The sequence below is a fragment of the Lineus longissimus genome, chromosome 7 (assembly GCF_910592395.1).
Source record: "Lineus longissimus chromosome 7, tnLinLong1.2, whole genome shotgun sequence".
Lineage (NCBI taxonomy): Eukaryota > Metazoa > Nemertea > Pilidiophora > Heteronemertea > Lineidae > Lineus > Lineus longissimus.
The window spans coordinates 10,725,526-10,748,098 of record NC_088314.1 but is presented as its reverse complement, the minus strand read 5'-3'; the positions used below and the strand labels follow the sequence as shown (position 1 = coordinate 10,748,098).

General features: G+C 38.7%; 1 long non-coding RNA gene across 1 annotated transcript; it reads right to left on the bottom strand.

Annotated features, from left to right (window-relative positions):
- Positions 1-7,808: 7,808 nt before the first annotated feature.
- Positions 7,809-10,077, bottom strand: LOC135491709 (uncharacterized). The gene is made up of 3 exons (XR_010447870.1): positions 9,496-10,077; positions 8,823-8,865; positions 7,809-7,887 (listed from the first exon to the last, which is right to left on the bottom strand). It is a non-coding gene; the product is annotated as an uncharacterized LOC135491709 (long non-coding RNA).
- Positions 10,078-22,573: the final 12,496 nt, after the last annotated feature.

Genomic DNA, 22,573 nt, shown 5'->3' with positions numbered 1-22,573 from the left:
CCAAACTTCTCCTCCTCTGACTTTTACAGGGGTACAGTCATGGCAATCAAAACCCAAATACTGAGACCAAATGCCTGTTGACTGTGCTTTAAGAGAGACTGGCGCCATGCCTAGTCTCTCTTAAAGCACAGTCAACAGACACCAACCCCCTCAGACTCAGAAACCACAAACGCCCAACCCTTCCTGCTACCTTAATACTTCTGGGTAGACAGGTACATGTAAAGTATATACTGTATACGTTGCATTTGCTGGCCACCACAAGAAGACCAGGGACCTGTTTCATAAAGCTTAATGGAGTTCCTTTAGGCCTAAAGGCACGTTAACGACGTTCCTTAAAGGACCTAACCGTTTCATAAAGCTTCCATTAACTATCTAGGTTAATGGTGGCTTTAACGAGTGTTTCAGGTAGTGCCATTAACCTTCCTTTAGTTAACAGAGTTCCTTTAAATCTGAAGGAGGTTCGGGGCTCCTTCAAGCTTCCTTTACGAGTTGTTTCTGCCTTCGGACGTCGAGCAGAGTGGACGTGCCATCATGCTGCGCTTAATACAAGAGCGTGAGAGACGCGCTATTCGGCGGGAGAGGATATTCCGTGATCGATTTGACCCGATTGATTCGATGCGGGAGGATTTATTTATGAAACGATACAGATTTCCAAAAAACATTTGCATCGATTTTTGTAGAGAGCTTTCGGCGGAGCTTCAGCATCCGACAGAGAGGAACCACGCCCTTACTGTGTCAATGCAAGTAAGCACTGCGTTGCGTTTTTTGGCCAGTGGCAATAACCAGTCGAGTGTTGGGGACAATCATCACATTAGTGTGTCAAGCGCTTCACGATGCATAAATGCAGTTTCCTCTGCTTTGGCGGCTCGTATCGATCAACACGTGTACTTCCCGAACAATCTACAGCATGTGAAGGCGAAGTTTTTCGAAAAAACGGAATTTCCCCGCGTGATTGAGTCGATTGATGGGACCCACTTCCGCATCAGCAAACCAAGCATCAACGAAAATATATACGTGAATCGAAAGGGGTTTCACAGCATCAATGCGATGCTTGTGTGTGACTGGGACATGATAATAAATAACTGTGTAGCCCGTTTTCCTGGTGGAACACACGCCTCCTACGTCCTTCACAGTTCAGCACTAGGCCGAGAATTCGAGAGAAATCCACCAAATGGATGGCTGTTGGGAGATTCTGGGTATCCTTCCAAGAGATGGATTATGACACCTCTTGGTAATGCTCAAACACGACAGGAAAAACATTATCAACGGAGGCAATGTAAAGCTAGGAGCATCATTGAGCGTTGCAATGGATTGTTGAAGCAACGCTTCAGATGCCTCAGGAAGGAGCTACATTACACTCCTGCAAAAGCATGGTAATTCAGTCTTGCTGTGCTCTTCACAATGTTTCCGTCAGATACAAGTTGCCAGTCTTACATGATCCGGATAGTACAGACGATGATTCCTCTGATACTGATGCTGGGGATGACGAGTTTCCTCCAAGGTACAATGACATGAACGGAAACCAAATAAGAGAGGAATTGGTTGCAACATTATAGACTGATTCATGGGGATAAGGGACCATCTCAAAGTAAAAGTAAAGCCAAAAATATTCGTTCATTTATCAATGACCCCCCCCCCTTTAAAAGTTTGGTTGTCATTTGCCAAAATGCTTGTCAAACACGCTGCACGAAGGGCCTATATCCAACATAATTACATCACATAACGAACCGGCAGAGTGCCTCTGAGCAGATATTACCGCGTTTCAATTGAATTCCGACTTCCGGGCGCTTGGTGGGTGAACCGTAGATTCACCTGCTAAAGGAAAGGCAGGCTAAAGGTACCTTCAAGCCAGTTTGTGAAACGCTCTGATTTTGTTCCTTTAAATTTTAAATAACTCCTTCCTTTATGGTTCCTTAAAGGAACTCCTTTAAAAAGTTTTATGAAACAGGCCCCTGAATAGGCCTATATTACTCCTTATACATGTTTAAGGCCACGAGGAGAGTTCCATTTGTCACCATTCACTGAAATGTTGTATAATAATTTTGGAAGCTACGGATTGCCCTGTCAGCAGTCTGCTGGCACACTGACATTAACTGTCAATGAAAGTTAGGCCTTTGAAAACAATCTTATGCAATATTGATTAGCAAGATGTTGAGGCCAAGGCAGTTGATGTTGTCAGCATGCTTGTAAGGACAATTCTTTTTCTCCTGATTTTGCACCGTCTTTGGTGCATGGACAATGGGAATGGAGCTGAGGAGGACCGTAATGAAAATGATGCTGTTGGTGATAATGAAAACGTCGTAATTCCTCGCAGACTGAACGCCTACTCATCAGATATTCGTATCAGGCGACTTGATGAGAACCATGAGCTGAACATTGCAAGGTCGAATGGGATTACTCCTTCAGAATATGGACAGCTACATGGCATTCCCCGAAGGACCATTGCGCGATGGATACAGGAGGATGAATTGCGCGAGAGACACCGAGAATCCACATACAGATTGCGACAGATGCAAAGGCTAAGGCAACATGGAATTGATGGCACAGGTTAGTTATCCTGGTGACCTTGGTGCATCGGGGAAATGAATCAGGTGAATGAGGTGAAATGTAGGTGGGGGCTGGTAGGCCCGCAGGTGATGTGGCCCTTACGATTTTCCTCTCTCATTTCAGGTAGATGGCCAGAGGCAGAGAGACTCTTAAATGATTGGTTCCTACAGCGTCGAGAACATGGTCTTCCAATAGCTGGGAGTGACCTGATGTTCCAGGGTGAACGGTTCTTCAACATTTGGTGGCACGATCTTCCTGAGGAACAGAGAAAACATTGGATGGAACTGCGCCCTCATCTCATACTATTTTCAGCATCAAGTGGATGGTTACAAGGTTTCTTGACTCGTCATGGTATTAGCTACAGGAAGACTTGCAAAGACTCTACATCAATACCGCTCAATGCTGCAGAGTTGGTAACGGCATTTCAAAATGAGGTCCGAAACATTATCAATGATAATGGAATACAGATTATCGTCAACATGGATGAAACTTTTGTTCTTTGGGACATCGCACCCACGTGCACGTACTCTTTGCAAGGTTTGAAACAAGTGGACATACGAACTTCGCGAGGAAATGCAAAATTAGGGTGTACGGTGACTTTAGCGATGACTGCGTGTGGGAGAAAACTCCCTGCAAGTATAATTTTCAAGGGTCTGCCCGATGATGGTCCAGAAATCGCTCGACTTCGGGCAACTGCCCCCGATGGTGTGCGGGTAACGGGCTCGCAAACAGGCTGGGCAAGTTGGCAGACACTGATTGCTTGGGTAAATGTTTGCCTCATACCGTTTGTGGGAGACAACTTTCCATTCCTCCTAATTTGGGACATGTTCCCAGCGCACCGGCATCAACAGGTGCGTGACCATGTCGAGGACGCTCCCGGGTTCATAGGGCTGATACCAGGGAGATGTACCTCACTGGTACAACCTTTGGATCTGACCATCATCCGCAGCTTCAAATGTACAATGAGACGCCTATGGAAGGAGTGGAAAATTGAGAACAATGACATTCATGGTCGTTCCCCACAAATCACCAGGGATGCTGTAATTCAGATGGTATCAACTGCCTGGGAGAGAATTGCCCCAGAAGCAGTCAATACAGCATGGTGAGTGAGTGGGCTTGAAGGCAATCAAGAAAATCCGCCTCATCAAAATGATGAGGAACACTTTGAAGTTGATGCTGATAATCCCGAAGATGATCTTCATTTTCTTGAAGATTTAGATGAGTGAGATTGATAGGGTAATGCTCTCCAATAAATCCCCGTGTGTTCAAATCAATGTGTTATTATGTCAGTTTTTCCCACAGGCCTAGGCCTAATTCCCTGAACAATGCAGTTGATCTATGAAGGCCTAAAACATGTATAAGGAGTAATATAGGCCTATTCTGGTCTTCTTGTGGTGGCCAGCAAATGCAACGTATACAGTATACACTTGTTTCAGTCACACTTGCATAGTACAGCCATAGTGCCTTAGTGGTCTTAACAACTCAATTTAGTGGAATTACTCAATCAAGCGGCCGCAAGTCACTTAAATCCTTCCATGGAACCACATTAAAGATCTTTACGATAGAGGTGCTATCGAAACGCCACATTGTGTTATATTCCAGACTTACTGCAGAGGCTGATCAAATAGACTGAGGATATGGAGGATGCCTTATTTCTTTGTTCCTCATGATGACTTTGGATGCTAGCCGGTTAACAAACGTCTCTAAAATAATTTGAGGCTTGGTTGCTTGCTTGGGCAGGTGGTGGTCGCAAAAAGTGGAAATTGTTGCATACGTTCTGATTGAACGGCCATTAAATTGTACAAGTCAGCAATGAAATTTCTGACGTCTGCATGTTAGAATAGAATTAGAACTGATTCCAAAACACCAGGCAGGTAGAAAAAATGAGAACTCCCTAGTTATCTCCGGCGTGGACAACTACAAAAGCTACACTAGCCATGATGTGTTGTCGTACGAACTGTATATCAGTGTCTGATCCATTAAGCTTGTAGTCCAGAAAAGCTCGCAATCAGAAAATTATGGCAAGATAAAACATGATTAAACTACGGTATCCGATTGTTCGACGACTGCATCAAATATTAGTCTCATTGAATTTTCAATTTGGGCTATAATCCACGATAGGTCTACCTTCGTTCCGAAAAACAATTCATAACGCTCGCTGCAGTGCTGCATCTTTGACTCTGAATTGATACACAGCAGGTGAGAAAGTTATCATACATGTAAGTATTTATCTCTAATATTTTATCCAAGTTTTTAAATGCTTGAAGAAATAATGATGATATTAAATATAAACTAAAAGTATGCATTAGTGACTGAAAGTTGTTATAAAAGTATTCTGCAAAATCTGTAAATCGTACTGCCCATGTAATTATGTCGTGTCGGACTTCATTCACCTTTTGAAACCCGCACAGGAAAATTGCATTTGAGGATAACTTACAATATGTGAACAAAACATGTCGAATGCTACAGATAAAGGGTTGCCAAGTTACCGGACTCTCAAAATTGCTTGGCACCAATATAATGTGATATTTGGAATTCGATTGTTACGATGCCTCTATTCTCTCATCCACACCGCCTTTGCGTCCCCTTCAACACCTTACCATTAGCAGGGGTAGTTTCTACGATATTTCCTATCCTTAACGCTAGCATCACAAGAACGCGAAGGATGTTTGACGGCGATGCCATCACTGCAAGTATATGTTGTATCATGCACGCACTCAAAGATGTTGAAATCTAAACTTTAAGCTCTTATTTGGAAGCATGTGCTACGACCGGGAGCCTGGCATTCATGAAATTATTTAAAGGTATAGGTCGTTCGTGTTTTATGTACAGTATTTTACCTTGGTTTAGGTAAATAGAAAATAGTAAATATTCCGCAGAGCAATCATTATACAGGGAAATGTTCTGAAACTAAGCATTTGTTGTACTTGTTTATTAGCTAACACAACGGCATTGTTGAAATGTATATCCAGTACGCATTTACATCATTGGTGATTGAAGGATCCTTGCTGACGCTCAGCTCTCAACTCAATATTTTGAAAAAGCTACCTATAACTGGATGAGGAAGGTAATTTATAAAACACGAAGATGAATCCTCTGGATGTTCCGTTTTTTGTGTTACTGGAATCCCGAATATCAGCATGATGGCATTGCCGCACATGACATGTATCCAACCTAGACAATAACACTTTGTAGTGCAGCTTTACGCTATCACATCTATTGCAGTTTCAAAAATCTATTCTTAATAATGAAATCAATAAACAATATAGCTGACATTCCGAGATCGATTCGATTGGCACAATATGAAACCTTGTGTTTTTTTAGGTCCTTGATCAATAATCATGTTATTGAATGCTTAATGGTTTTCTGGCTAGTAATTATTCGACCGTCCGTGCCTTTTATCTCGGGCGATATGAATTTGTTCAGTCTATTTTAGACCCATGAATTACATGCACTTCATTAATCTGTTTCAAGGAGAAGTTTCTCTTCGAGAATGCCATAACTTCCAAATCAATACATGTATCCAAATGCTTTACCCTTCAACCGTTGACAGCAGAACAGTGTCATGCCTCTAATCCTGAAGAGCATACGCATACCATCCATTGACACTCCATATTTGCCTTGAATCTTTTCAAAATTCAGATAGCTGATATCGATGGGACATAGCTTCATAGGTACCTGCAGACGAGATTCATACATCAAATGCTTTGTAAACCGTACAAATTTTCTTTGGGAGCCTGTGATTAATTCCGAGGCACTTTTCTACCTTCCCAGCCATGGCTTCATGAAGGATGCACTCTCTGATACAATCAAGCTTAGATCGAATATTATAAAGAAAGACGAATTCGAGTAATGCTTCATCCACCGTTCTGGTGAACAAGAATGCTTCTAACCAGATTAAGGAGAGAAAATAATTATTTAGCTTTAATTTTTGGTTTGATAAAGAGTATATGATATTTTCAATCTGTCCTATAAGTACAGTCATTCCAGTAAATGTCCACAGGTTTTTTTATAATACAGAATAAGATAATTGAATGCGGTTTTCAGCAGAGAATTATATATATGGTTGGTCATGTATCTGTTGTATTTGGACCCAACTAATCCTGTCTCTTCATTATGTAACAGGCAATTTATATAATGTCCAAAAAATAATTATTTAATTTTATTTAATTTTCGTTTTTTTTAAATTTTATTTTCTTTCACAATGTATGGGTGAACTATGATGTAACAAAGATTTTTTTGCTTTCATTACTAGAAAATTCCTGCTAAATTCTTTCATTTTGAAGATTAGTTTTAGCTTGCTACACGTGACTGGTTTTTTCAGACAGCTGGTGACCTTTGAGAACACCCCTCATAGTCAGCAATGCAGTCAGTCAGGGTCTTTATGGCCAACTCGGCTCATACATGAAGGAATTGGTGTCTTTATCAAAGGTTATGGAAGAGATTAGAAAAATAACATAAAATCCTAAGCAAAAATGTGAATTGTCATGACTATCGAACACACTCTATGGACTTGCAAGTGCCAATAGATGATGGTCATCAAGCACAGTTCATGGGCTCATTTGAATTTTTTAAAAGGCACATAAAATAAAAAAAGTGATTTTTCGACCTTTTTTTGAAATGTTTGTTACATAGAAGCCATGGAATTAGGTGCATCCAAATACAAATTCAGCGCACCTTTTACGTATACTAACAGTTCAAGTTTGCTTCTAAAAATTTTAGAAAGCTAGTGGACAGGTGCATGTGAACGTACCTATTTTACGGCTATTTGCAATATCATACTTTGATAAGATAGTTGGAAAAAACTTAACATTTGACATTTGCCTCTTTGTTGATGATCCACCCAACAAAATCTGTTTTTGGAAGGACCTCTGCTTATGTGAATAACGTACATGACTATTAAATCTGACAAGATTACCATTACTATAAAGCATCACTTGAGGCTGACGAGTTGGCCGAATTTTAGCAATATCCTTCAGTGATACATTTCCCGTTCGAATTGTAGCAGCATAATGCTGCCAACTTAAATCATATATGAACGATTGATAGTCTGTTGAAAAGTGAAAAATGTCATCCAGACTGGGGGTGTGATAAAGAATATTAATTGCCATTCTTTTGCCGACATAATCTCTTATCATAATCTTCTCTCTACCACAAGAGAAAATGAGCAACACATTGTTGGGACTTTTCATCAGAATGTATCTTATATAAAATGTAATAGTCATCGATTTCATCTTGAAAACGTCTATGTAATGAAGTGTGGCGAAACCGTTCTTATCATTTAACTGAAGAACTTTTCCAAAAACTGCAGATTCGACGTATGATACGTTTCCTCTAAGGCTGCAAAATTGTTACATATGCAGAGTGTTGCTCAGCCAAAAAAAATAACAAATGATTACACTACATAAAGAAGAAAATCAAGTCATCGGTAGAATATTACCATGAAACTAGAACAGCATATCTTGGCTTAATAACTTGGTAGACAGGTGCATGTAAAGTATTCAATGTATATACAATTGTTTCAGTCATACTTGCATAGTACAGCCATAGCGCCTTAGTGGTCTCAACAACTCAATTTAGTGGAATTACTCAATCAAGTCGCCGCATGCTCAGCCAAAAAAATAACAAACGATTACACTACATAAAGAAGAAAATCAAGTCATCGGTAGAATATTACCATGAAACTAGAACAGAATATCTTAGTGGCTTAATAACTTGGTAGACAGGTACATGTAAAGTATATATACAATTGTTTCAGTCACACTTGCATAGTACAGCCATAGCGCCTTAGTGGTCTCAACAACTCAATTTAGTGGAATTACTAAATCAAGCCGCCGCATGTCACTTAAATCCTATGGAACCGCATTAAAGATCTTTATGATAGAGGTGCTATCGAAACGCCACATTGTATTATAGTCCAGACTAACTGCAGAGGCTCATCAAATAGATTGAGGACACGGAGGATGCCTTTTTTTGTTCCTCCTGATGACTTTGGATGCGAGCCTGTCAACAAACTTCTCTAAAATAATTTGAGGCATGGTTGCTTTCTTGGGCAGGTGGTGGTCGCAAAAAGTGGAAATTGTTGCATACGTTCTAATTGAACGGCCATTAAATTGTACAAGTCAGCAATGAAATTTCTGACGTCTGCATGTTAGAATAGAATTAGAACTGATTCCAAAACACCAGGCAGGTGGATAAAAATGAGAACCCCCTGGTCAACTCCGCCGTGGACAAGTACAGAGGCTACACTAGCCATGATGTGTTGTCGTACGAACCGTATGTCAGTGTCTGATCCATTAAGTTTGTAGTCCAGAAGAGCTGGCAATCAGAAAATTATGGCATGATAAAACATGATAAAACTACTATGGCATCCGATTGTTCGACGACTGCATCAAATATTAGTCTCATTGAATTTTCAATTTGGGCTATAATCCACGATAGGTCTACCTTCGTTCCGAAAAACAATTCATAACGCTCGCTGCAGTGCTGCATCTTTGACTCTGAATTGATACACAGCAGGTGAGAAAGTTATCATACATGTTAGTATTTATCTCTAATATTTTAGCCAAGTTTTTAAATGCTTGAAGAAATGATGACATGTCTTCTAATAATGATGATATTAAATATAAACTAAAAATATGCATTCTTGATTGAAAGTTGTTATAAAAGTATTCTGCAAAATCTGTAAATCGTACTGCCCATGTAATTATGTCGTGTCGAACTTCGTTCACCTTTTGAAACTCGCACAGGAAAATTAACACAAGTTGCATTTGAGGAGAACTTACAATATGAGAACAAAACATGTCGAATGCTACAGATAAAGGGTTGCCAAGTTACCGGACTCTCAAAACTGCTTGGCACCAATATAATGTGATATTTGGAATTCGATTGTTACGATGCCTTCATTCTCTAATCCACACCGCCTTTGCGTCCTCTTGAACACCTTACCATTAGCAGGGGTAGTTTCTACGATATCTCCTATCCTTAACGCTAGCATCACAAGAACACCAAGGATGTTTGACGGCGATGCCATCACTGCAAATGTATGTTATCATGCGCGCACTCAAATATGTTGAAATCTAAACTTTAAGCTCTTCTTTGGAAGCATGTGCTACGACCGGGAGCCTGGCATTCATGAAATTATTTAAAGGTATTGGTCGTTCGTGTTTTATGTACAGTATTTTACCTTGGTTTAGGTAAATAGAAAATAGTAAATATTCCGCAGAGCAATCATTATACAGGGAAATGTTCTGAAACTAAGCATCTATTGTACTTGTTTATTAGCTAACACAACGGCATTGTTGAAATGTATATCCAGTACGCATTTACATCATTGGTGATTGAAGGATCCTTGCTGACGCTCAGCTCTCAACTCAATATTTTGAAAAAGCAACCTATAACTGGATGAGGAAGGTAATTTATAAAACACGAAGATGAATCCTCTGGATGTTCCGTTTTTTGTGTTACTGGAATCCCGAATATCAGCATGATGGCACTGACGCACATGACACGTATCCAACCTCGAGACAATAACACTTTGTAGTGCAGCTTTACGTTATCACATCTATTGCATTTTCAAAAATCTATTCTTAATAATGAAATTAATGAACAATATAGCTGACATTTGGAGATCGATTATATCGATTCGATTGGCACAATATGAAACCTTGTGTTTTTTTAGGTCCTTGATCAATAATCATGTTTTTTAATGATTAATGGTTTTCTGGCTAGTAATTATTCGACCGTCTGATGATAACGATGTAGAACAATGGAATAAGCGTTCGCGTTGGCGTTTCGGGGCCTTGGCGAAAACTCCGTTATAATGAAAATGTTGCCTTTTATCTCGGGCGATATGAATTTTTTCAGTCTATTTTGGACCCATGAATTACAAGCACTTCATTAATCTGTTTCAAGGAGAAGTTCCTCTTCGAGAATGCCATAACTTCCAAATCAATACATGTATCCAAATGCTTTACCCTTCAACCGTTGACAGCAGAACAGTGTCATGCCTCTAATCCTGAAGAGCATACGCATATCATCCATTGACACTCCATATTTGCCTTGAACCTTCTTAGGTACCTGCAGACGAAATTCATATATCAAATGCTTTGTTAACCGTACAAATTTTCCTTGCGAGCATGTGATTGATATCTAGTCTCAGAGCAGTCTCAATCTTATTTGGCCTAGTGTTTCAGTAATTTAATAACCTTTTTTTTCATTCAAGCGTTCTTAAAGCGCTGTAGTTATTGATTCTCGTCGCATGCACCTGCGATGACCATCTCACACAAGCATTTCTTGTCGTAACGAATATGATCCCCAACAGGCTAAGAAGGCTTTTGGCCCATACATGACACTTCGAAAACGAAAACCTTACGAACTACCGCTTTATTTAGTCGTCCCTGCTATGATGTTCCCTTACATGCTTAAGGAAGACCGAGAGATGCCAACTTTGCAAAACTTTAAACTCGGCGCACCTTTTACGTAGAACTAACAGTTCAAGTTCGCTTTTAGAAATTTTAGAAAAAAAGCAAGAGGACAGATATATATGTGAACGTACCTATTTTACGGCTATTTGCAATATCATGTTTGATACGATAGTTGAAAGAACTTTGACATTTGCCTCTTTGTTGATGATCCACCCAACAAAATCAGTTTTTGGAAGGGCCTCTGCTTATGTGAATAACGCACATGGTGATGACATCTGACAAGATTACCATTACTATAAAGCATCACTTGAGGCTGACGAGTTGGCCGAATTTTAGCAATATCCTTCAGTGGTACATTTCCCGCTCGAATTGTAGCAGCATAATGCTGCCAAATTAAATCAGATATTAAAGATTGAGAGGCAGCTGAAAAGTGAAAAATGTCATCCAGACTGGGGGTGTGATAAGCAATATTATCCTCGCTCTACCACAAGAGAAAATGAGCATTACATTGTTAGGACTTTTCATCAGAATGTATCTTATATAAAATGTAATAGTCATCGATTTCATCTTGAAAACGTCTATGTAATGAAGTGTGGCAAAACCGTGCTTATCATTTAACTTAAGAACTTTTTTCAAAAACTGCAGATTCGACGTATGATACGTTTCCTCTTAGGCTGCAAAATTATTACATATGCAGAGTGTTGCTCAGCCAAAAAAACAAACAAATGATTACACTACATAAAGGAGAAAATCAAGTCATCGGTAGAATATTACCATGAAACTAGTACAAAATATCATGACTTAATAACTTGGTAAACATGTACATGTAAAGTATATATACAATTGTTTCAGTCATACTTGCATAGTACAGCCATAGTGCCTTAGTGGTCTTAACAACTCAATTTAGTGGAATTACTCAATCAAGCGGCCGCAAGTCACTTAAATCCTATGGAACCGCATTAAAGATGTTTATGATAGAGGTGCTATCGAAACGCCACATTGTGTTATATTCCAGACTTACTGCAGAGGCTGATCAAATAGACTGAGGATATGGAGGATGCCTTATTTCTTTGTTCCTCATGATGACTTTGGATGCTAGCCGGTTAACAAACTTCTCTAAAATAATTTGAGGCTTGGTTGCTTGCTTGGGCAGGTGGTGGTCGGAAAAAGTGGAAATTGCTGCATACGTTCTAATTGAACGGCCATTAAATTGTACAAGTCAGCAATGAAATTTCTGACGTCTGCATGTTAGAATAGAATTATAACTGACTCAAAAACACCAGGCAGGTGGAAAAAATGAGAACCCCTTGTCAACCTCGCCGTAGACAACTACAGAGGCTACACAAGCCACGATGTGTTGTCGTACCAACCGTATATCAGTGTCTGATCCATTAAGCTTGTAGTCCAGAAGAGCTGACAATCAGAAAATTATGGCATGATAAAACATGATAAAACTACTATGGTATCCGATTGTTCGACATCTGCATCAAATATTAGTCTCATTGAATTTTCAATTTGGGCTATAATCCACGATCGGTCTACTTTCATTCCGAAAAACAATTCATAACGCTCGCTGCAGTGCTGCATCTTTGACTATGAATTGATACCCAGCAGGTGAGAAAGTTTTCATACATGTAAGTATTTATCTCTAATATTTTAGCCAAGTTTTTAAATGCTTGAAGAAATGATGGCATGTCTTCTAATAAGGATGATATTAAATATAAACTAAAAATATGCATTCTTGATTGAAAGTTGTTATAAAAGTATTCTGCAAAATCTGTAAATCGTACTGCCCATGTAATTATGTCGTGTCGAACTTCGTTCACCTTTTGAAACTCGCACAGGAAAATTAACACAAGTTGCATTTGAGGAGAACTTACGATATGTGAACAAAACATGTCGAATGCTACAGATAAAAGGGTTGCCAAGTTACCGGACTCTCAAAACTGCTTGGCACCAATATAATGTGATATTTGGAATTCGATTGTTACGATGCCTCTATTCTCTAATCCACACCGCCTTTGCGTGCTCTACAACACCTTACGATTAGCAGGGGTAGTTTCTACGATATCTCCTATCCTTACCGCTTATGGCAAGCGGAGTGTCCAGTTATTAAATAAACCTAGATTTATTCAAAAAAACCTGTTTTTTTACCTAATAAACTAAGTTTATTTGGAAAAAATATAGGTTTTTTTAAAACAACCTTGTTTATTAGCTAATAAACCGAGTTTCTTTAATAAAACCAAGTTTTTTTACTTTCTTACTAATAGGGAAACGCATGTACGACTTACCTACGACTTTTCTGGGAATTTGGGAAAGAAACTTTGTTTTCATCATTATTTATGGAAATTTGGCAAGAAAACTAAGTTTACACCACAGACACTACCAAAAACCCAACATGGATAATTTCTGTAAACACAGGGGGTAAGCTGATGTCATCATCATTTATGGAAATTTGGTAAAAAAAACTTAGTAATCATGCCAAAACTTACCAAATACGTAACATGGGTAAAGCCTACATGCGTTTCCCTATTACTTACTTAAGTTGGTTAAAGATATCCTCTGTTGGTTAAAGATATCCTCTGCAAATTAAAAAAATACTCTGCTACTTAAATATGAATAAGATTTACTGCCTTAGATGTAAGGGAATTACAGGTAATTCGGGTAAGTTAACTCATCACATCACTTCAAATGGACACAGATATCTACTGGTCAAGTGCGCGAAATGTCACAAAATTAAAAGCAAGTTTACTACTTAATGATTTTTTTTATTCTAAATCATGAGTGAAAGAATGTACAGTTATGTCTCTTTAGAGAAGTATTTTAGTAAAATGAAGTATTTCAATCCAATGAAACAGGTAACACCTATGAAACAAAATGGTTACATTAGACCAAGGGTTGAACCATTATTGACAATCTCTGAAGAATATCCGGACAAAGTGCACAGAGCAGATCTCGATCTTACAGTAACACCTATGAACCAGGTAACACCTATGTACCAGGTAACACCTATGAAACAGTATGATACATTCACAGGAAGTGATGCTCAATTGTGCCGTAACTGCAAACGATGGACACTTTTTGAATGCAAGAAAAAACTGAATTTTGACAGACCGGCCAAGCAACTTTACACGTACTGCAGTAATTGCAATTCTACCACTTACAGTGATGACTTTAAGAATCCAGAAATCACTATTGAGAACAAAACACGTTACTTTGACTACATCATCAGAAACCTTGGCCAGACACGTTTGTCAGATTTATTCGTAAATGATTTGAAACATTTTGTTGAAAGTAGGATTAAGGTTTACTTCTCAAGTCCAAGAAAATGGCTCTGTGCGACCAGCTATGAAAAAACAGTCCTGAATGCCTTGCGATTTGGTATTGTTAAACTCAAACCCAATGATGTCTTACCTGGTCTAGAGTGTGACACTTATTTAGAAATTGAATTCATTAACAGAGCAATTGGTAAACCTCAGTTGACCAAAGACAATTTCACAGATCTCAGAATGGTTTTCTTGGCATTCCTCAAATATCTTCATTACAGGGGAGTTAAAATTACCATAAATTACAAGCTGTTTTTACACCAAGCATTTAAAGCATTGAAAATTGATTATGTAGTATTGAAACCGAATCCAACCGATAAGGACCGACTGGATGATTTGAGATCTCTATGGTCTGGTTTCTTAGGAAGTATTTTCTTCAAAAATTACAGGCTTGAATATGAAAATGAACAAGCGATCGATAATCAAAGTGAAATTTTATTGAAGGCATAAGAGGTGCAAGATATCAGTAAATGTTACCCTTTACCATGTAGTCTAGACCTTGCCAGATCGAGATATCCTCTTTCTAGTAAGTAGGACTTTGTCTGGAAGGGATTTTCCGTTCAAATAAATGAATAATCAGACATCAACGATAATTGAGCAGCAAATGAAACAAATCGGAGTGATCCCAGTTAATGCTAGTTCAAATCCAGCTAATCCCATTGCAACTAATTACCAACAGAATGCAGCTAACTTTCAACAGAACAATGCTAATTACCAACAGAATTACACTACAAAGCAACAAGCTTCTAACAAGGCGTTAAATAGTTCAAATTTAGTCAGTTCTAGTCAAGTTCTAGTTAACCCTAGTCAAGGTCTAGTCAGTTCTAGTCAAGGTCTAGTTAACCCTAGTTGCCAACAAAGCTCGACTAACTGTCAACAAAATTTAACTGAAAATGGCCTTGAAGCTTTAACTGAAACTGGCCTTAAAGCTAAACTAGACCTTGATGTGCTTGTTGCAACAGGTAAAAGCAAGGATTTCCTAAATAAACAGATTACATTTAATGATTTAGACGCAATGAATGAGAAGGAAGTATCGAAACACCATAGAATCTACCAGACAAAGATGGCTGCCAGACTTAACGATTCATTGGGTAAGACAGTCTCTTGCCTGTTGATGACGAAGACCAGCTGTACGAAGACCTAAGAAATGATTACATTGTTACCAATGAATTGGACAGGTGGTTAGGATGGTTGAGTTTGAGAATGGGTGCACTAACTGCTCTTGCCTCATCAACACTGATCACTTTAGGACATTGTCAAGAAACAAAATCTGCTAGTGAACATGAAAATTTCATAAGATTAAATGGAAGTGGATCAGGACAAAGTCCAGGACAAAGTCCAGAGATCAGAGCCCGAGAGCATAGCTCGAGTGACGGACAGTGAAAAGCCCCTTAAGAGAGCAAGATCAGAAAAACAAATTGCATGGTCTCGAGAATTAGGTAAAAGATCTCAGGAATTCAAGAAGTCAAAAAAGGAGAGGTTTACTGGGAAAGATTATGAACCCAGGAAAGAAGATGAACCCAGGAAAGACGATGAACCCGAACAAAGTTCAAATCAACCAGAGCTCGATAAGCCTGAAAATACTGATATCAATTCGGACAAAGTCCAAAGAGCAGAGCTCGATAAGCCTGAAAATACTGGAAGTTTCAGGAGTACAACACTGTATGTCATTTTAGCTGCATTTGGTTTTGCAGTCATCATTTACTGCTATCCTAAGATTAAAACTAACAAGAAAGTACGAGAGGGTAGTAAACCAGAAGTAAGCAAATTAAAAGGTAGTAAACCAGAAGGAAAAGATAACTGTTACACAACTCCTAAAACATGTAATCTTAGTTTAATGGAGTAGAATTTATTCAAGTGATACAACAAGAATTTATTCAAGTGATACAACAAGAATCATTCAAACACACTATTCTTAGTTTCAAGTGAAAAATTTTTAGTAACTGAGCTCCCTCTGAAATTAACTATTTTACCATTCTCATCAGTGATTTCAAATTTGACTTGATTTGAACATTTTTTGTTCACTATTTTCTTACAATTGAGTTCATATCTCTGGTATTGTACCTGATCACCATCTTCAACAGGAACGATACATAAAATGTCAGAAGGTTTATTGTTGTAGAGGGTCTTAGCTTTGTCAACCAAATTTGATCTTAAGAATAGTTCTTTTCTGTAAAAGTTAAGTGGCTTGGTGGAGTAGTATTTTCCTTTCTTGGTGAATTTAGTTTGTTTAAAACCAAAAAATGTGTTTACTATTGTAAAATATTCATCACCGAGATAGTCATCTTTCAACATAAACAACCTGTCTTCAGTAAGTTCAATGATAAGATAATTGTTATTGTCACAGCTGATGTTAACATGTCCTGCAGGATTTTTGATATGCTCATTGATAAAGGAGCAAAGTTAGGACAAACTGAAATGACCATCAAATGGGACATAGAAAGAATCGGATTGTTGTCTTGAGTCATTTTCCATTTTTAACAATTCGGTAATACCCGGAACGTTATCACCAGTCCACCATGAATTGTAAAACGCTACCGTTTTCAAAGTGATCGATTTTATGTTCAATGGGTCTGTTAAGTTAAGCTCAAATATGGCTTCATCGCATTCACCCTCAAAAATTATGAAGTCCATTTTCTATTTAATTAAGGTTAAACATTCATTAGTTAAACATTCATTAAATCACTGTAATCAATGTATTTTTCATAGTACATGCCGAAAGGCAATGTAGAGATGCCATCCTCCAAGATGAAACGCTTGTCATCGAAAGGGCTTAAGCTTTTCTTGTCAATCTCTTCCAGATACATTTGATGCTTTTCTGACCTCAGATGACGCATTTTGTGATTAAAAGTCTTAGTGTTTTCAAGACAATCAACGTAGTCATCAAATGTAATAGACTTCTTCACTACATTATTAGCGATTCCCTTCAATTTCTTTGATTCTGAATTTTTGGTCGAGCCTTGCTCTCCAGACGTAGTCTTAGTTCTGTACGAATACATCTTACTCCTAAGTGCAATGAATTCTATCATTTCGTCTCCTCCCAGCTCATCCTTAAAGTGACCTGGCACTTTCTTCTTGCTAGTGTCGTAAAGGGGATGATCCTTTTGGTAATTACTGAAGTCGAAGTGATCCTTTAACCCTTTGAGGTCTGCTGTTAAATCATCGGTTTTGATCTTCAAAACGAAAGAATCCGTGTCCAAATAAAGAAGTTCTAGGTTTTTCTCACCAAAGTAAGGTTGAAGTATGTTGTAGTAGAATTCATACATCAGCAGCTTGGACAACTCCAGTACTGCAGCTCCTATGTAGATTGGCTTGTTGAACTTCATTGATGTTTTCCTCATGCAAATTGCCGCGCTACTTTCGTCAAAGATGTTAATCGATGAAAACCTGGGACTTGCCATGAAGTTCTTGGCACTTTCTCCATCTGTCACCAGTTCAATTTCTACCCTGTTCCTTACGTGTTCACATGTCTTTCCGTAGAAAGCATTGTTCATTAATTTGAAGTAATCTTTCTCGAAATCAGTAGTAGAAGCCATCCTCTTTTTAGTGTTGAAGTCTATGTATGATTTCAACCACTTTGATTGTTTGAAACTGATGACAGAATGGACCTTTTTTAGTGTCATTCCTTGCTTTAAGTAAAACTGTAAAAGTCTGTAATGCACAATGTAGTTGGTCTTGTCCTTCTGTGTGAGGATCAATTTTTCTACCCTTGACCTCTTCTCGTCACCAAGTAACTCTTTCTGGTAAGGGCTTAATTCGTCGTCGTCTATGAAAAGAGATTCTGGACAGAATGGAAAGTTCTTTGACTTGAACTTGATTTCCTCTGGATAAGCCAAATCTACTTCGAAAAGATATGCTACTTTACTGTCTTTAGGAATTGACATGATCTTCTGATAAGTTATGTTTGCTTTGTTCATGGTATCGTCAAACATTTGAAAACTGCCGTAAGGCTGACTTTCCATCATAGCCCAGCCGTAGAGATTGTTTGTGTCTATGTAGAGTAGTTTGTGGTGTTCATCTGCCTTGACATGTCTTATTCCCATCACACCTGAAATTCCACCTCTTATTGCCTTTTCAAAAGTAAGTAGAATATTGGTATCGGTAAGAAGTTCGAGATTTATGTCTGTGTGTTTCAATCCGGCCAACCAGGTCAAGCCAGGTGCTGAATAGCAGTGACAAGGATCGATCTGAAAATTGTTTATATTAACGTCCCTGAATTTGTCGAATAAATCAGCTAACAAAAGAACATCTGTTTTGAGGTACAGGTCGATGAACTCTTTATGATTTCTGATCTTGAAATGATCCCATATGTCTTTGGATTTTAGGTAAACTGAATCATCCGCCATTTCATTCTTTAATTCATCAAAGAACATAGACTTCTCTAAGTGAGTAACACTGTAACTTTCATGTGACGTGTAAAATGAATAAGGCACCGATCCTTTCTTCCTCAATAGTTTAAAATCGTCAGGATTGGGGTAAGACTGTCTTGTTATCTTAAAGTCACCATCTTCCATCGATTTGGTGATGTTGTCCAAGCCAGACTGTAAGAATCTGTAAGAGTCTAAAAATTTAAAACAACCTAACTCAAATGAAATGTACTCTTCTGCGTTTTTAGCAAGAAGCTTCAGTTTCTTGTGTGATCTAGACATCAAATCTCTGATGAAGAGGTGAGCATCGTAATTACTGAGATTGTGAAAAAACACTGGGACAAACATGGCTTTCTTCTCGCTCAAGTTGCAAGCGTTGTGAGCAGCACCTCTGTATTTTCAATTGTAGTGATTGTGATCTTGAACTCTGTCCTCACTTAAAAATGTATTGCAGTAGTAACAGTTTGTTTCTTGGGGATATCTCACCAAATCTTCGTTTGTCATGATGAGAGGAATGTTGCAGTTCAGTAGAGTTGAGAACGTCTCTTCCATTCTGAGTAACCAGTTACAGAAAACGTCAACTACATCAGCACCCCTGTGACAGAGATACTCACTGGCGTAGATTTGTGGATAGTCAGAGTGAACGTAAACTCCAACTGCTGACGCAATCTGTTTGAATAGTTTTTTAGTGGTATTAGTATCATTTGAGCACTGCTCTCTAAACTCTGTCCGAGTTGCATTATCATTGACTGTTGTGCTTATCGCTTCGAAATCAGCATAGATTACAAAGGGAACTCTGTTCTTGAATGAGTGCTTTTCAAACTTAAGTTGTGACCATTTACTATTCGGTTGAGGCAGACTGATCTTACAGTAATCGTGTTGTCCACATTTCAATTTATGTCTTTCTAGTGTAGATTTCTTGTAAAAGTAATTCATGCATCTCCTACAAATGAATACACTATTCCTGTCAGTCTTGAAGAATAGATTTATGTCTCTTATGTACATGAAATGACCCTTGAAATACAACAGATCGATTACATCATCATCATCGTGGTTCTTAAAGAGGTAGAGTGGTTCCAGCTTTGTGGCATAAATGCTTTTAGCCCATTCGTTCTCTAACTTGAACACATTAATCTTGAGATTGTTGTCTTGTTCGATCTTAGGGATATCCTTTTGAACGCACACAGGAAATGATTTGATCTTCATCGAGCTTTCCTCGTTTTGATTGGGATAGATTTCAGTGACGTTTCTGTCGTTTTTGTATTTGGCAGCCAAAAAGACTCCACAGAAAACATTTCTCATCATTTGATTTCACATTAATTACAGCTTTAGTTCGGAATGGTAAACTAGTGTAGTGACCACCTTTACATTTCTTGTGGGAACATATTGCGAGATCGCACGACTTGATTTCATTTAAACTCAGGCCGCTTCCTTCGAAGTATCGTTCCTCAATCTCGGCCTTTATGTAGTTCAATTGACTGTTTAGGGCATTAATTTTCTGGTTTCTTGAAATTATGCTTTCCATGGGAGATTGAATAGGATAGATAGCCTTTTCGCCAGATCTGTCAAATTCAGCTTTAACTGAAATACTTATTTTATGATGGTAATCAGTTAGCTTGAAGAGAATTTCTTCCAGTTTACCTCTGTACTCGAAAACGTGTTTTGCCGGTTTGCTAATTTTCAGACGAATGGTAACGACTGGCTTACCAAATTCTTTTACCACTTCGATATCCTTCACATTCTTTATGCTCTCCAATTCCTTAGCCTCGAATTCAAGTTTCTTGGTATCTTGTAGTAGAATAGGGTTAGGTAAACGCAGTGAACGAGAACGCAGTGAATGCGAGTCTGACTGGCTTGATAACTCCATTCTTTGATGACCTTTCATTCTTTGATGACCTTTGGTTTTCCTATGTGCTGAAAGATTGCTGAAGGATATCTCCTTGTTACATGTTGAACAATGTATTTTCTCATTTTTATCAACCATTTCTATTTAGAATAAACAAAATTATTAAATTTAATTTTCAACATACATCGGGGGTGCTGATGGCAATAATGCTGATCCCAGTAATGGTGACACCAGTAAATCAGTGGTTGGTAATGGTTGAGGATAGTAGTAGTGGTAATGGACAGAGTCCGAGGAGCGGTGCTCGAAATGGTGGTGGTTGATTACTGTGACTTTAGTTTCTCTATCATCTCTGTTTGTGCCAGTTTTTTCCTTCTTCTAAAAAAGTCTTCTTTAAAGATTCCACATCAACAGCTGAACTTGCCTCCCTCTGTTTTTTTCTGATGGCATTTTTCATGGCAATGTATTTTTCCTTTTCTTTGAGAATCAAGGTAAACTCATCTGTTGAAATGTGTGAATTACTCATGGCCTTACTTACCAGATCATTGATGGAGTTAAGTTTTGAAATTGCCAACATTCCAATCTTCTCATGTTTTTCAATTTTCTTCAGGATATCTTTTTTCTTACAACTTAGGACTGAGGAGATAATGGCGCTCCCAATGGTCACACCACCCAAAGCTAAACCTATTGGTGCGGTGATGACACCAGCTAATGCAGACATACTAACTGAGCCAGCTGCTCGGATCTCCGAACATTAACCAAGAGATTGACATCTGACACATATCATTTGATTCAGTAAGGTAGATTTAGGGAAAAAGCAAGCTCGCATTCAAAGATCGATAAATACGACTTTGTTTACATTTGATTCGGGCGAAACCACGGTCATTTGAATAACTCTAAATTAGCAAATAGGCTGAATAAGTAATGAATGCATTCCAAATCTTCCCTAAATCCTAATGCAAGCGTAAAAATTACGAGAAACAATGGTTTCATGCAGTACAAGACGATTTCATGAGACTTCATAGAAAATTTCCTTGGGTGTATATAAATAATGACCGATCGACTGTATGTGACTGTATGTGACTCTACAACTAGGCTAGACCTAAAGAATAATCCAGAAGTATTAAGGTAGCAGGAAGGGTTGGGCGTTTGTGGTTTCTGAGTCTGAGGGGGTTGGTGTCTGTTGACTGTGCTTTAAGAGAGACTAGGCATGGCGCCAGTCTCTCTTAAAGCACAGTCAACAGGCATTTGGTCTCAGTGTTTGGGTTTTGATTGCCATGACTGTACCCCTGTAAAAGTCAGAGGAGGAGAAGTTTGGAATGATGAAAGCATTGAAGAAGAAGAAATGTTATTATTGAGGAAAGCAAAATTTATTATGAGACGAGAAGGCAGTGTCCTGACTTGATTATTTTGAAAATGGCAGTCTGAACACATTAAAAGGTGGAACATGGCATTTTATCGACTTTGAAGTGTTCCGCAGTTAAAGGGAGACTATAGGCAGCAGCTAGGTAGGCAAGATAAAGTCATACAAATTTGCCAATAGGGGTCAGTCATATCTCTAGGCATGGCGCCAGTCTCTCTTAAAGCACAGTCAAGAGGCATTTGGTCTTAGTATTTGGGTAAGTACAGAATCAAGGCAGCGCAGAGAGCAATGATTGAACGATGATGTGGACAAGTCCAAGGATACTGCATCAGTCACGACCAACTTCTCATCAGAAAGCGTCACCACCAGCATATTCAATGTTCAGTTCCAACCTGTACCAGTCCAATGCACGCCTGTCATGGTCAGCAGTGGTCAGCTTAGCGCGATATGGAACATTCTTCCGAAACTCAAGCGAGGGAAGTCTGCTCATTAGCCTATCTCGCGCACTGCTCCTTCTTGTCAAACATCGTAGTGAAATCGTGGTACAGTGGGGCGTCCTCGAGGATTGCAGCTGGTCGGACAGACGTGAGGTGGAATGTGGGCGGCTGCACTTCTTCGTTGATGTGCGATGGCAGATAGCACAGTTGTTGCGTTGCATGCCAGCTGAAAGTGAATGTGATATCATAGAACTGAGGCGTTTG